This window comes from Telopea speciosissima, chromosome 9, assembly GCF_018873765.1.
Source record: "Telopea speciosissima isolate NSW1024214 ecotype Mountain lineage chromosome 9, Tspe_v1, whole genome shotgun sequence".
In the NCBI taxonomy this organism is placed as follows: domain Eukaryota; kingdom Viridiplantae; phylum Streptophyta; class Magnoliopsida; order Proteales; family Proteaceae; genus Telopea; species Telopea speciosissima.
The window spans coordinates 19409948-19425233 of record NC_057924.1 but is presented as its reverse complement, the minus strand read 5'-3'; positions in this window follow the sequence as shown (position 1 = coordinate 19425233).

Below are 15286 nucleotides of genomic sequence, written 5' to 3'. Positions count from 1 at the left end.
TTATCAAATATGAATTTCATAAGACAAATGAATTCAATCATTTGCATAAAGATTTAAGAGTATGTAGTTTAACAAGAAGAACGTAGTGCAATTCATATAATGGCAGAAAATGAATCAAAATTCAACAATAAGCATTATCTTTGTCAAGTTTCTATACAAGAACAAGACCCTATATAGTCTCTTTCAGAAGGACCATATCATGTTACCTTTTGGAATATTATAATTGTCATAGCAATCATAGATGTTGTATCATTAAGTTTGGAATGACACATCATATTATGAAGGACTGAAAGACAAGCATAATATCAACAAAACATATCAAAATAATTTTCATATTTCTTTGTGGAATAACAAAATAAGGAAACGTCATATAGAAATTTACTACACCATCAGAATTGGAATGGTTTCACAAACCTCCATACTTAGTAATCTTACCAGATTATCAGAAATATGTAAATTGTCACAAATGCTTATTATGGCTAGATGATAGATGAGATTCGAATAATTCAAAATAACATAGGATTAGATTAAGACCTGCCTGAAAGGTCTTTAATCCCATTTCTCCCGCAGTTTTGAATGTTCGATCTTTGTTCAGTCCCTTTGTAGGAGCATCTTCCATATTATCCTTCGATTGCACATCGATCAAAATAATGATTTCATATTCAGTCAGATAATTCAGCATGGCCTGTTTCAGCCTGATATGCCTCCTCTTTCCATTAAAGAGTGAGTTATTAACTATCTCTTTCGTAGTTTGATTATCACAGAATATAGATAGAGAGTTTAACTTCAAACTTCTCAATGGAATATCCATAATCAGGTCTTTGATCCACTCTACTTCATCTCTTGCAGAAGCTAGAACAACAAGTTCCGATTCCATAGAAAATAAAGCAATACAAGTCTATCTCTTGGATTTTCATGCAACAGTTCCTCCACCCATTGTAAATACATATCCACCGGTAGATTTACTGTCTCCCAAATTTGAACATCACGATGCATCAGAATATCCTTCCAAAATTGAAGGATATCCAGTATAGTGTAAGGCATACGTTAGAGTACCCTTAAGATATCTCATGAGCCTCGTCAGAGCATCCCAATGCTCTTTGTCAAGATTACTAGTGAATCGACTCAGTATGCCTATTGTAAAGGCTATATCTGGTCTAGTACAGTTCATTGCATACATGAGACTACCAATCAGTTTAGAATAATCCAACTAATTCACAGTTTCAACTGTATTAGGTTTCAACCGTTGGTTATAGTCATAAGGTGTCTCAATCAGTTTGCAATCACTGTATCCCCATTTTTTTTTCAACAGTATAAATATAAGCCTACTGTATCCCCATTTAGAAAGTAGTTTCTCAATGTAATGAGTTTGGCTAAGAGCGATCCCTTGCCTATCAAAACTTATTTTCATACCAAGAATGGTGTCTACTACACCAAGATCTTTCATGTCGAATTCTTTAAACAATGTTGTTTTAATGTCACTCACTACAGAATGATCAAAACCAAGAATCAACATGTCATTTACATACAAGCAAATAATCGTAATCTTATTTGACACAAACTGAAAGTAAAGGCATTTATCCGAGATACTGGTATGAAAACCAAAGTTCTTTACTGTTTTGTCAAACTTTTCATGCCATAATTTAGGTGCTTGTTTTAGACCATATAGAGATTTGTTCAACTTATAAACTCTCCTTTCAAAACCTTCCATGACAAACCCTTCAGGTTGGTTTATATAGATTTCTCCATTAGGTATCCATTAAGGAAGTCATTTTCACATTCATTTGACACACAACATAGTGGTCAATAGATGCCAAAGCAAAATGAATCCTTATCGTAGCCAAGTGACAAACCGGTAAATAGATATCAAAATAATCTATCCCACTAACTTGAATATAGGTTTTAGCTACTAAGCGTGCTTTATACCGGGCTATAGATCCATCATGATAAATTTCTTCTTCAAACCCCATTTGCAGTCTATCATTTTAACCCTTTTAGGCAAATCAACAAACTGTCAGGTCTTATTATGTATTAAAGAGCTCATTTCTTCATCAATAGCTTCTTTCCATAATAGTGAGTCCCTAGATCTCATCATTTCCTTAAAGTTGGATGGATCAGCCTCTAAATGGTAAGTCACAAAGTCCTCACCAAAATTCTTGGGTACTCGATCCCTAGTAGAAACACGTCTAGACTCTGATTCAGGGAGCATTGTGGGATGAGTGTCAGAAACAATTGGTTCAGATTCCAAAGGTGATTCTATAACCATTCCTGTAAGACCTGGTAAGGTCATGCCTTTGTTTTTGAGAAATTTATCCTCAAAAAACACAGCATCCCTAGATTCTATCACAATATTGGTTGAGAGATCCAAAAATTGGTCTGCAGTACTGTCTTCTGCACATCCTAGATACACATAAGTGTTGGTTTTGGTTTCCACCTTAGGTCTCCTAAGGTCTTGTATCCTTACATAAGCTATACAGCCCCAAATTTTAATAGTGTCAAATCTAAAGGGATGGTTATGCCAAATTTCATAAGGAGTAGAAATCAACTTAGAGTGTAGTAACCTATTCAGAATGTGATTGGCAATCAACACTGCTTCTCCCTAATAACAAACAGGCATGCCAGCTGTCAATAACATGGAGTTTAACATTTCTATCAACGTCATGTTCTTATGTATAGCTATGTCGTTTGATTGAGGCGAGTAAGGAGTAGTAGTTTCAAGTATTATGCCCTGAGATGCACAAAATTCATTGAACTCTGACAATTTATATTCTCCTCCTCTATCACTTCTAAGTCTTTTAATGTTTAAGTTCAATTGATTTTCTACTAGGTTCTTGAAAATTTTAAATTTTTCAAAAGCTTCATCTTTCGATTTTAACAGATAAATATGCCAATACCTAGAGAAATCGTCTATAAAAGTGATTAAATACTTCCAACCACCTCTAGTAGTAAAACTTTTAAAATCACAAAGGTCAGAATATATTAATTCAAGAAGTTGTGTACTCCTAGAAATCAAACAGAAATGTTTTATAGTAATTTTGGTTTGAGCACATACTTCACATCTGTCAAATTTAATCGAAGTGTCTAATGGCAAATTATGAGTTTTAGCTAGTTTGAGAAATTTTTTATAATTCACATGTCCTAATCTGCAATGTAATATTTTAGGATCAAGCAAATTTGAACCAACTTAATTAATTACCTCATTTGCTAAACTTAATCTATACATGCCATTGACTAAATAAGCACAACCAAAATAATAAGAGCTAACAAACAAAGTTACTCTACCACCATGAAAAGAAACACACATGCCAGCATCACATAATAGGCTAAGTGAAATTAAAGTTTTTCCAAAATCGAAAACTACTTTAACATCTTTCAAAATTAAAGTCTTACCTGAAGACAACCAGATTTGCAGTTCTTTTTTTTTTTTTTTTTAATCAACCAAAGACAAAAGCTTTAATTAAAGCTTTGACTAAGAAAAAAAGACTTTTGACCAAAACCTAAACTTCCGCTTTTTTTTTTTTTTAATCAATCAAATACAAAAGCTTTGACTAAGAAAAAATAAAAAGCTTTCGGCCAAAACCGAAACCTGCAAACTTTCGTTTTTATTTTTTTTCAAACGTTCAAATCAAGATTTTGACAAAAAAAAATTGTTTTTCTTTCCACCAGAACCGTGAATGGAGATAAGAACCGAAGCCGATCTTTCAAAAGCCAAAACCGTGAACGACAGATCACCAAAGCCAATTATCCAAATCCGATCTCTCAAACAAAATTGTGAATGATGAACGCCAAAGTCGATCACCCAAAAAACCAAAGCAGTGATTCCAAAGGTTACGCACGTTCGAGGAAAGAAAAATAAAAAATTTATTGCTTTAAGATTGTTAGGGTTTAGGCTTTAAGCACAAGGTTTCTTAAAGCAATACACCCTACATATCAACTTTGGAATAAACAAGTTGCTGCCTCCAGCTAGTAGTTATAGGAAAGACTACGATTTTAGGTTAGATGGGTTCTATCCAGTGGGGCTCACCACAGCCTGATTCCTTATTCAAGTAAACTTATATTAGAACATATATTAGGTATATAGAATATACCCAACAAAAATATGATTAAAGATGCCTTTTCAATTTGCTAAATTTAATTATACTACAAGTCTTAGTCAATTGGATTTGCTAAATTAAATTTTACTGCATGTCTTAGTCAATTAGGTTTGCTAAATCTAACTATAGTAACTATACATTTTCAAGTCCATTATTTAAGGAATAAGGATCTGATTAGGTGAATCATCCAATTCGAATCAGAATCAGTGGCACCCGATCCAACTCCAGTCAATCTCTGCGACCATCTTTTTAATTTCTTGGTTACATGTTTGGCTTTCGTGTTTTAGTCAGTAATGGCAGAAAATCAATAATGTAGGAATAAATTCCTCATTCACTCAAATAACATTAAGATCTTGCCTATGCGTTCCTGAATCACAAACATAAAGTAGAAATTATGCATACCGTTCAACATTGTATGGAAAAAATCCACCGCTTGATTGGTACTCGCCATCATCTCTGAATCACAATAACGAATGGAGTTTCTAGGTTTTTCCCTCTTTTTTTACGTCAATGTTTCTTAATGATGGTGCTGATATGAAACCGTTAGAGACTATCAAATCACGTTGAATTGTTTCATTGATATTGTTCTTCTCTCAATAAGAGAGGCCATATATAGATTATAGTAGAAGAGGAGTCCTATCTAATTACAGAAAGTTTAGAGATAAGAAGAGATGGAGAGCAGTTACACAAAATAAAATTCCTCGTCATCTATTTGGTTAGGAATTAAGAAAATGTGGGCATTTGTTTCGGAGCATGAATCCTGGATCATAGGAGATGGATCTCAGATAGTATGATAATTGGCTTGGTGGAGGCTCTGTTGCAGTTGGATCTGGCCTCCACATCTCGTTCTTAAAGTCTTTTGACACCCGCCTTGCTAGCTTTATTATTTACTCAAACTGGTGTTTTCCTTCAGTTGCTTCACCCTTTTGCACAGATTTTTACTGAAGCGTCAGCCATAACTCTTCCATCGACCCAAGTGAATGATATAAGAGTTTGGAGATTTTAACTGAAGCGTCAGCCATAACTCTTCCATCGACCCAAGTGAATGATATAAGAGTTTGGACTTTATCTAAGCTGGGAAATTTCATGGTGAAATCAGCCTGGGAAGGCCTTAGAACGGCTGCAAACAGAATATCATGGCAGTCCATGATTTGGGCTAAATTTTAACAACCACGACAGTCTATGTTTGGTTGGCGTCTAATGCATGCAAAATTACCGACTGACGATATGGTTATTCAAAGAGGTGTACCCTTAGTCTCACATTGCTGCCTATGCCTGCATGCTTTAGAATCTCAATGGCATATTTTTCGCGACTGCCCTTTCTCTTTACAGTTGTGGCAAGGTTTTCTTTCTATGTTCCAGAAGGTGTGTCCAAACAAAGATTCGATTATAGATTTGCACACTTGGTGGAAGGATAAAGTTGCATTGATTGCTCTTTCAAATGTGTGGCTAGCAGGGTTCATCTTAGTTCCTTTCCATGTCTACCAAGAGCTGAACTTGAGGTGTTTTGAAGGTCAAGGTAACCTCTCTAGTACTATTATGCGGATCATCAAATCCGACCTCAAGGATGCTTCATCTTTCATGCATTGCAAAATTAGATCTTTTCAAGATTTGGTGATAGCACGTCAAATTGGAGCCTCTTTCCTGAAAGCACAACCCAACTGTATTATTGAAATCCTGTGGAGGAAGCTAGAAATTATTTGGACAAAACTCAACATTGATGGTTGTTCCTTGGGAAACCCTGATCACTCAAGTACTGCAGGGGTCCTTCGGAACTCCCAGGGTCATCCAACGGGTAGCTTTTCTCACTGTTTGGGGATCCCTACAAACTTTCTTGGTGAGTTTTCAGCTTTTTTTATTGGTGTTCAAATGGAAAGAGGAAAAAATCTACAATTTCTTTGGATTGAGTGTGATTCTAAAGCTGTGGTTACATCTATCAATAACGGTAATATTCCATGGAAGTTCAAACAAAATTGGTATGGTGTAGCTAGATACTTCAGGTTATAACATGGAAAATTACCCATAGTTACAGAGAGGCTAACACAGTTGTAGACCTTCTGGCCAAGAGGATTGCTATTACTCAGGTTTCTTAGTGCTGGGTAGAATCTCCTACTTTTGTTCATCATGAGATTGAATGGGACCTGCAGGAAAAGAGTCGCTTCTGATTTGTTCAGAGTTGATCTTCTCTTTTATGGTTTGGATTAGTTAGTTGCTTTAGGGTTCTTACTGATGGCCATGCCGAAGGTGGGGCCCTAGGGTATTTTTTCTAATCATTGTTCTACTCCTCGAAGGCTCCATACCGAAGAGGAGATGGTGTTTTTTTTTTTTGGCTTTTGATTTCCCATGTTGGGGATTTACTGATCTTGTACATATTTTTCCCTTATTAATACATACCTTGCTGATCTTTAGCAAAAAAACAAAGAGTGAGAGAAGAAGACTTGTGGATACCGTATGTGATGATATGTGTATCCCACTTTGAGTGGTATAATGATATCGTCTAATACACCCCCTTAAGTGGAAGGACGTTGGAAATAGACCTTCAACTTATCACGCATAAACTGGAACTAGGCAGTAGGTAGGGCCTCCATTAGGACGTTGACAAGCTGATCATGTACTGCAAACTCTTAATAGTTGCTTCTTGGAGACCTTATCACAGACAAAGTGAAATTTAATCTCCACATGCTTGGCCCCATTGTTATCACACCATATTATAGAAGGGGCACGCATAGGGAACCCAAGCTCGTGAAAAAGAGACTCAAGCCAAATACTTTTGGCAGCAGGATTGGCTAAAGCTTTATACTCAGTTTCGGTGGAGAATGGGCTACTGTCTTCTATTTCTTGAAGGCCCAAGAGATAAGATTGGTTCCCAAAAACATTGCATAACCCCCAATGGACTTTTTATCAGTAGTATCCCCAGCCAAGTCGACATCTGAAAAGGCTTGAACCATGAGAGTGGAAGACCGCCCAATAAGGAGCCCATAAAAGCAATATGCTTAAGATATCGTAGAATCCACTTGATAAGGGCCCAATGGGCTTTAGTGAGGGACTGCATAAATTGACATATCTGATCCACAGCAAATGACACATCAGGGCGTGTGAGGGTAATGTATTGAAGAGCCCCAACGATGGAACGGTATTTAGTGGGGTCGGCCATTGGAGCAACCCCTGAATCAGAAGTAGGGATCGTAGTGGCCATTGGTGTAAGAACACTCTTGCAGTCTATCATACCAGATCGGTCCAATAAGTCATGTGTATAACATGATTGAGAGAGTAAGAGGCCCTTGGAGTGTGGGAGAGCCTCAACCCCTAAGAAGAAGTGCAAAGGACCCGAGTCCTTAATGGAGCATTATACTGCAAGGTTGGATAACGATGAGAGAGCACAAGGTCTCTTGAGTTGGAGTTGATAGAATTATCAGGCACAGTTTCATTCGATTTATTTCAAGCAACAAAAAAACAAGTGAAACTTGTTTCTTCAAACCTGTTTCTTGGCCCATTAATTTATTTTCTATTTCAAGAAACAGTAGAAATGAAACAAGTTTATCAAAAACTATTTGGGGTGTTTTTCCGTTCCTTAGAGCAGAAAAATGCCAAAAAATTAGTTTATTGGAGTGTTATCAAACGGGCACTAAGGCCACATATGATATAGAGTCTGAATCCCAATAGGAATCCTACATTCAATACTGCCAAGCGAAGATATGACCTCTTTGTGAGTTGTTGGTTTTTTCCCAATTACATGTGAAATACAAAATCAAACTAAGTGGTAGAGGGAAGGCTAGTGGTAGGAGCGCCTTAGATTTGGTTTTGAAGGAGCACTCTCCATATTTAGTGTGCTTGGCGGAGCCAAAATTTGATTTGAATAAATTCCCGGGATTTTCTTCAATTGAAGGAGATATGCTGTTGATTTCATTCCCAACTTGAGATCTGATTCGGTTCCTAATTTATGGGTTATTTGGAAGCTTCAAATTCAGCGACCTATGATTGTTGTTCAGTCTGATCAACATATCACGATTTCAGTTATTTGGAAGGGGCAGAACTTGTGGGTTTCATTTGTGCATGCTAGTTGCTTTCAAGCAAGGAGATGGGAGCTTTGGCTTGATCTTGCTGCAGTTTCTCTTAGCCTAAATGCTTGGTTAGTTGTTGGTGACTTCAGTGTGACTTTAACTTCCAAAGAAAAAAGAAGTCCTGGTAGGTTTAATTTGGGCTCCGCGGCGGATTTTCAAGCTTTGGTTGACTCTTGTTCTTTGATCGCCGTGCCTTTTCAAGGGCAGTTGATATGGATCACAATGGGTCCCTCGATGCCACCTCAGCAGCCAATGTGCCATCAGATCCCATGCGTTGTTCACTGGGAGCTCCTGTGCGTCGATCCGTTAGGCAAACTCAACGCCCTGTAGCTTTATGTGATTATGTGTAATAAAATAAGACATGTACCACTCAACCAGTTGAGATGTGAAGTGTTAGGGGACCACAGTTTGTTAGTAAACGTAGTTTCAGTTTTTTCCTCTCACAAGGTATATAAGTGTAATGATTACCTTTGATATGAAAAAAAAAAATAATTAACTCCACTCCTCTCTGCTCTCTTCTCTTTCTCTTCTTCTTCTGCTTCTTCGTCTCCTTCTCCTTCCTCTTCTTCTTCTCCCTATCTTCATCCTCAATTCTCTCTTCCTTCGCTATTAGTTGCTATCATTGGTCTGACCTGTTCCCGGTCTTTCCAATATGGCTGAAGGGACATACTACGTCAACTGGATGAATCTGTCAGGGCACTCTAGGAGCGCGCCACCACTCATGATGAAGTTCTTCAAGAATTGCGCACGACCTTTGCTGGCCAGTAGACGACGATCACTGATATCTCCACTCAGCTGGTTCTTCTTACCGGTCAGTTGGACTAGGTCTTTCACCTCGCTCCAGCTACACCTGATCTCCGTCTTGGTATTCTTCCCATTCCCGGTGCACCAGTCATTACCGATCCAGCTCCTGCTCCTCAGATCCAAGGACGTACCGTTCGCTTGGAGTTTCCACGTTTTGCAGGTATAGATCCAATAGGATGGATATTTAAGGCCGAGCGCTTTGATTATCATCGTACTCCAGATGACCAGCGTTTGCTGATCTCTTCCTTTCACATGGACGATGAAGCTTTACAATGGTTTCAATGGATATATCGATCAGCTCAATTCACTACTTGGACGCAGTTCACCAGAGCTTTGGAGATTCGTTTTGGTCCCACTGAATTCGATGATCCCCAGGCTTCTTTGGTGAAATTGCCTCAGATTACCACCGTCTCAGAATACCAATCTCGCTTTGAGACTTTGGCCAACCGCACGACGGCAATTCCTGCATCCTTATTGGTGAGCTGCTTTATCTCTGGTTTACGGCCAGATATTCGCAAAGAGGTCATGGCCTTCCGGCCTACTACCATGTCCCACACCGTGAGTCTCGCTCGCCTGTAGGAGGCCAAACTACTCAAGCTTCGCCGTCCTCTATTTCGTTTGTCGTCTGACCATCGCCCTCAGGCTGCTCGTGGCTCTGCTGCACTTCCAGTACCGGCTGTTCCTCTCGCTTTGGCTCTTGCCGCTCCCCTGGCTCTTCCCCCCGGTAACCTTGCGCTTTCCAATTAAGTGCTTATCGCCCGGCCGAGATGCAGCAACGACGTGATAGAGGACTCTGCTACAATTACGACGAGTGATTCACGATCGGCCATCGTTGCAAAAATCGTATGCTGTTTCTTCTTGAACCAGATGAGGGACCCCCCTCCGCTGATCCTACAGAAGACTTTGTGGCCATCGAAATACATGACACTGCTGTGCAGGAAGTTGCGCCTTCTCCGGAGCTCTCATACAACTCCCTTATTGGCGGCAATAGCCCCTCTACTCTCCGGTTTACAGGGTATTTGGTTGGTTCTCCTATCCAAATCTTGGTGGACTGCAGTAGTACGCATAATTTTATACAGAGTCGTGTAGCACGTCACCTGAACCTGCCAATTGAAGCGGCCCCGCGCGTCAACGTCATGGTTGGTAACGGCACTCGCCTGTAGTGCGAAGGCATGATCAAGCAATTACAGGTATCAGTTCCCCCTCGCTCCTTTGAGATTGGCACCTATGTGCTGCCTCTATTTGGAGCTGATTTAGTACTTGGAGTGCAATGGTTAGCCACGTTGGGTCTTGCGGTCTTTGACTATAGTATCCCTGCACTGGAGTTCCATAATGGCTCTGAGCAGGTTTGCTTGACGGGGGACACCACCTTAGCTCCACCCCCACTTCAATATCATAATATGCGCAGAGTATTCGATACTAACTCCTTAGCTGCTATTTTTTGTTTGGAAACTCAACCCTTATCACTTCCACCAGCCGTTTGTGATAATGCCGCACTCAACTCTCTGTTACAACACCACGCCACTGTCTTCGACATTCCCCACTCCCTACCACCACCACGTCCACAGGACCATGCTATCCTCCTACTCCCCGACACCCAACTAGTAAATGTGCACCCTTATCGGTATCCTCACTTCCAAAAAAGTGAGATTGAGAAATTAGTGGCCGAAATGCTTGCAGATGGTGTGATCAGGCCCAGTACTAGTCCCTTCTCTTCACCCGTGTTCTTGGTCAAGAAGAAAGATGGCACGTGGCAGTTTTGTGTTGATTATCGGGCACTTAATGCAGTGACGGTTAAGGACCATTTTCCTATACCTACAGTGGATGAATTATTGGATGAGCTCCATGGAGCAACCTATTTTTCAAAGCTGGATTTTTTATCAGGGTATCACCAGATTCACATCTGAGCAGGGGATAAACATAAGACCGCTTTTCGCACCCATGACGGTCACTTTGAATTTTTGGTGATGCCCTTTGGCCTCACCAATGCTCCACCCACATTCCAGGCCATGATGAACAACATTTTTAAACCATTTTTGTGCCGCTTCGTATTGGTTTTCTTTGATGATTTGTTAGTTTACAGCTCTTCTTGGGACAGTCATCTCCAACATTTACATGCTGTCTTATCCACACTAGCTGCTCACAATCTATACGCTATGCAATCCAAATGTGCATTTGGGCAGCGGCAAATTGAATACCTTGGGCATATTGTTTCGGAACAGGGAGTCCAAATGGACCCATCAAAGATTGATGTTGTGATGCATTGGACTCCCCCTACGTCCCTTAAAGAGCTCAGAGGCTTCTTAGGACTCACGGGGTACTATCGACGCTTTGTGCGTGGTTATGCTCAAATAGCGGCGCCGATGACTGATCTGCTGAAATGCGACGCCTTTGTATGGGGTAATACAGCTCAACAGGCCTTTGAAGCTCTGTGGTTTGCCATGACTACTGCACTAGTTTTGCGTCTTCCTGATTTTAGCTTACCCTTTATGGTTGAACTTCTGGTGTGGGTATTGGTGCCATTCTCAGTCAAGAACACCACCCTGTGGCATTTTTTAGTAAGAAGTTATCACCCCAAATGCAATCGGCCTCGACATATGTTCGCGAAATGTACGCCATCACCCAGGTTGTAATGAAGTGGCAGCAATATCTCTTGGGACGGCGATTCACCATTAAAACCGATCAGCGTAGCTTGAATGAGCTCTCCAGCCAAGTGATTCAGACTCCGAAGCAACAACATTGGTTGTCCAAGCTCCTGGGTTTCATTTTTGACATTGTCTATTAGTCGGGCAAAGAAAATACGGTGGCGGATGCATTGTCTCGAGCCCCTGCTGTGCCAGCCACTCTGTTGGCTTTTACTTATCCCAAGCTGGGATTTTTAGATCAACTGCGTATGGAGGTGGCCACTCACCCAAAGCTCCGTGCTGCCACCGAGGCACTTGCCCAAGACCCAGCTACATTTCCCCATTATTCCCATCGTCAAGGGCTTTTATACTACAAGCAGCGCCTTGTCCTCCCTTCGGATTCCAGCCTTTGTCAATTATTTTTACAGGAACTTCACTCATCTCCTATTGGGGGGCATGCTGGGTTCCATCGCACCTATAGCCGAGTAGCAGGGAGTTTATACTGGAAAAGAATGAGGACTTATATCAAGCACTACATTGCTTCTTGTGCCATCTGTCAACAAATGAAGGTGCTTACCACGTCACCTGCAGGCCTACTACAGCCCTTGCCAATACCCGAGCAGATCTGGGAGGATTTGTCCATGGATTTTATCACTGGATTACCATCTTCGATAGGGAAGACAGCGATACTCATAGTGGTTGATCGTCTTTCCCAATTCGCACATTTCTGTGCCCTTCCCCCTAATTTCACAAGCACCAAAGTGGCTAAGCTGTTCACTATCCACATTACTAAGCTTCATGGCATCCCACGTTCCATTATAAGTGATCGGGATCCTCTATTTTTGAGCAACTTTTGGAAGGAACTATTCAGACTTCAGGGTACTACTTTAGCCATGAGCATGGCCTATCACCCTCAATCCGGCCAGACGGAGGTGGTCAATCGTTGTTTGGAGATGTATCTTCGGTGTTTTGTATCGGATACTCCAAATCAGTGGGTTAAATTCCTTCATTGGGCCGAGTTCTGGTACAACACGGCCTTCCACTCGACGACAGGTTTGACACCTTTTGAAGCAGTTTATGGTCTCCCACCTCCAACATTACACCACTACCTTCCCGATGGTTCTGTGAATGAGGCTGTCGATCACGAGTTACGCTCCAGGGATAAAACACTGCGTACTCTGCAACTGAACTTGGCCCGCGCACAGGCTCGCATGAAAGCCCAAGTTGATAAAGGACGAACATATCGTGAGTTCTTGGTTGGTGATTGGGTATTGGTCAAGCTCCGCCCTTATCGGCAACAATCCCTTGCCCACAGATCTCATCAGAAGTTGGGGCATCGATATTTTGGACCTTTCAAGATTCTGGCGAGGGTTGGTAAGGTAGCATATAAGCTGGAGTTACCATCAACAGCTCACCTGTACCCAGTCTTCCATGTTTCGCTTCTTAAAAATTACATGGGCCCTCCTCCGGTGTTGCCCGCTACCATTCCAGCATTGTTCACTCAGCCAGATGCTCAGCCCACCCCTAAGGCCATCCTGAATTTTCACACCTTGCTGCGCCGTGGTCGATCCGTACGTCAAGCACTAGTCCAGTTGGAGGACTTGCCTTTAGAGGACACTTCATGGGAGGATATCTCTCTACTTCATAGATTGTTTCCCTAGTTGAACCTTGAGGAAAAGGTTCTTGCCGGAGAGGATAGCAATGATATGGATCACAATGGGCCCCTCGATGCCACCTCAGCAGCCAACGTGACATCAGATCCCATATGTTCTTCACTGGGAGCTCCTGTGCGTCGATCCGTTAGGCAAACTCAGCACCCTACAGCTTTACATGATTATGTGTAATAAAATAAGACCTGTACCACTCAACCAGTTGAGATGTGAAGTGTTAGGGGACCACAGTTTGTTAGTAAACGTAGTTTCAGTTTTTTCCTCTCACAGGGTATATAAGTGTAATGATCACCTTTGATATGAAAAAAAAAGAATTAACTCCACTCCTCTCTGCTCTCTTCTCTTTCTCTTCTTCTTCTGTTTCTTCGTCTCCTTCTCCTTCCTCTTCTTCTTCTCCCTATCTTCTTCCTCAATTCTCTCTTCCTTCGCTATTAGTTGCTATCAGCGGTCGTTTACCTAGACAAACAATAGGAGAGTGGGTAATGTGGCTGCCAAACTTGATAGAAGTTTTTGCTCTGAAAGTTGGCTTTCTTTCTTTCATGGTTGCTCTCAAATAGTCCTCCAGCGAATAGGTTCAGATCATGAACCTTTGTTGATCCAATCTGATGCTATTCCTAAACCATCTAACTGCCCTTTTCGTTTCCACAAATTCTGGATGGAGCATGTGGATTTTCTTAATGTAGTTTCCAGCTCTTGGGAAGAAGTGGTGAGAGGTAACCCTATTGCCTGCTTAAACCAAAAGCTTAAACGACTTAAACTGATTATTCGGTTGTGGGTAAGATCGGCTTTTTCAAACTTCGAGATAGCTCTAGCGGAGGCCAAGAAGAATTTAGATGACATTCATATTTGTATTGAACAAGAGGGTATGGATGATCGGTTATTAGGTTTAGAAGCGGATGCCAAATCAGTCTATTTAAAGGCCTTAGATGATCATGAGAAGCTTTGTACAGGGAAGCCTCGAATCAGGTAGATGAAGCTTGGAGATAGAAACTCAAAAATTTTTCACCTCTATACCAAGATTAAGAGGGGAAAATGCTCTATCAGATCTCTTAAAAAAACACGATGGCTCATTGCTTACAAACCAATCTCAGATTGCTTCCCATGTGGTGAGTTTTTATGAAAATTTCCATAATGCTATTCCTTTAATGGCTCATAATGAGATTCTTGGTTTTATTCCAACAGTGATTGATGATGTGGACATTTTGGGGTTGGATGCTATTCCTTCTAATGAGGAGATCAAGGGTGTTGTCTGGGATTTAGACCTTGGTAGTTCCCCCGGCCCTGATGGGTTTTCTAGAGCTTTCTTCAGGCATTGTTGGGATGTTGTCTCTCATGATTTTTGCAGGGCCATCAGATTTTTCTTTTATTCCGGTTCCCTCCCTAGAAGAGTGAACAGTTGTTTTATTACTCTGATTCCTAAAGTGGAGGGTGCTCAGTATCTAGATAAATATAGACTGATTTATATGGGCAAACTTTTTTGTAAAACTATCTCTAAGGTTCTTGCATCGAGATTGGTGGTCAAACTTCCTAGATCGGTGTCTGATGAGGAAGGTGCTTTTCAGAAAGGCAAGATTATTACTGAAATTATTAGTCTTGCTTCGGAGCTTGCTAATCTTATGTTCTCAGCAACAAAGGGTGGTGGTATGGGCATTAAGTTGGATATCCAGAAGGCTTATGATACGCTTTCCTGGGATTTTCTTTTTGCGGTTCTCTAGTACTTCGGTTTCTCTGACCGATGGATTGGTTGGATCCATCAACTTCTGTGCTCCTCAGGAATCTCAAATTTTCTTAATGGTGGTCCAGTTGGTTATTTTAGTGTTGAAAGGGAGTTGTGCCAAGGAGATCCAATCTCCCCTATGCTTTTCGTCCTTGCAGAAGAAGTGTTGTGTAGAGGTCTAAACTCTCTTCTGGCTTGGAATTTGTTCAAAGCTCTTCCTGGTGCAAGAGGTGTAAATGTTCCCAGTCATCTTCTTTTTGCTGATGATGTGTTTATCTTTATGAATGCATTAGTCAGGTGCATTTCAAATTTGAAG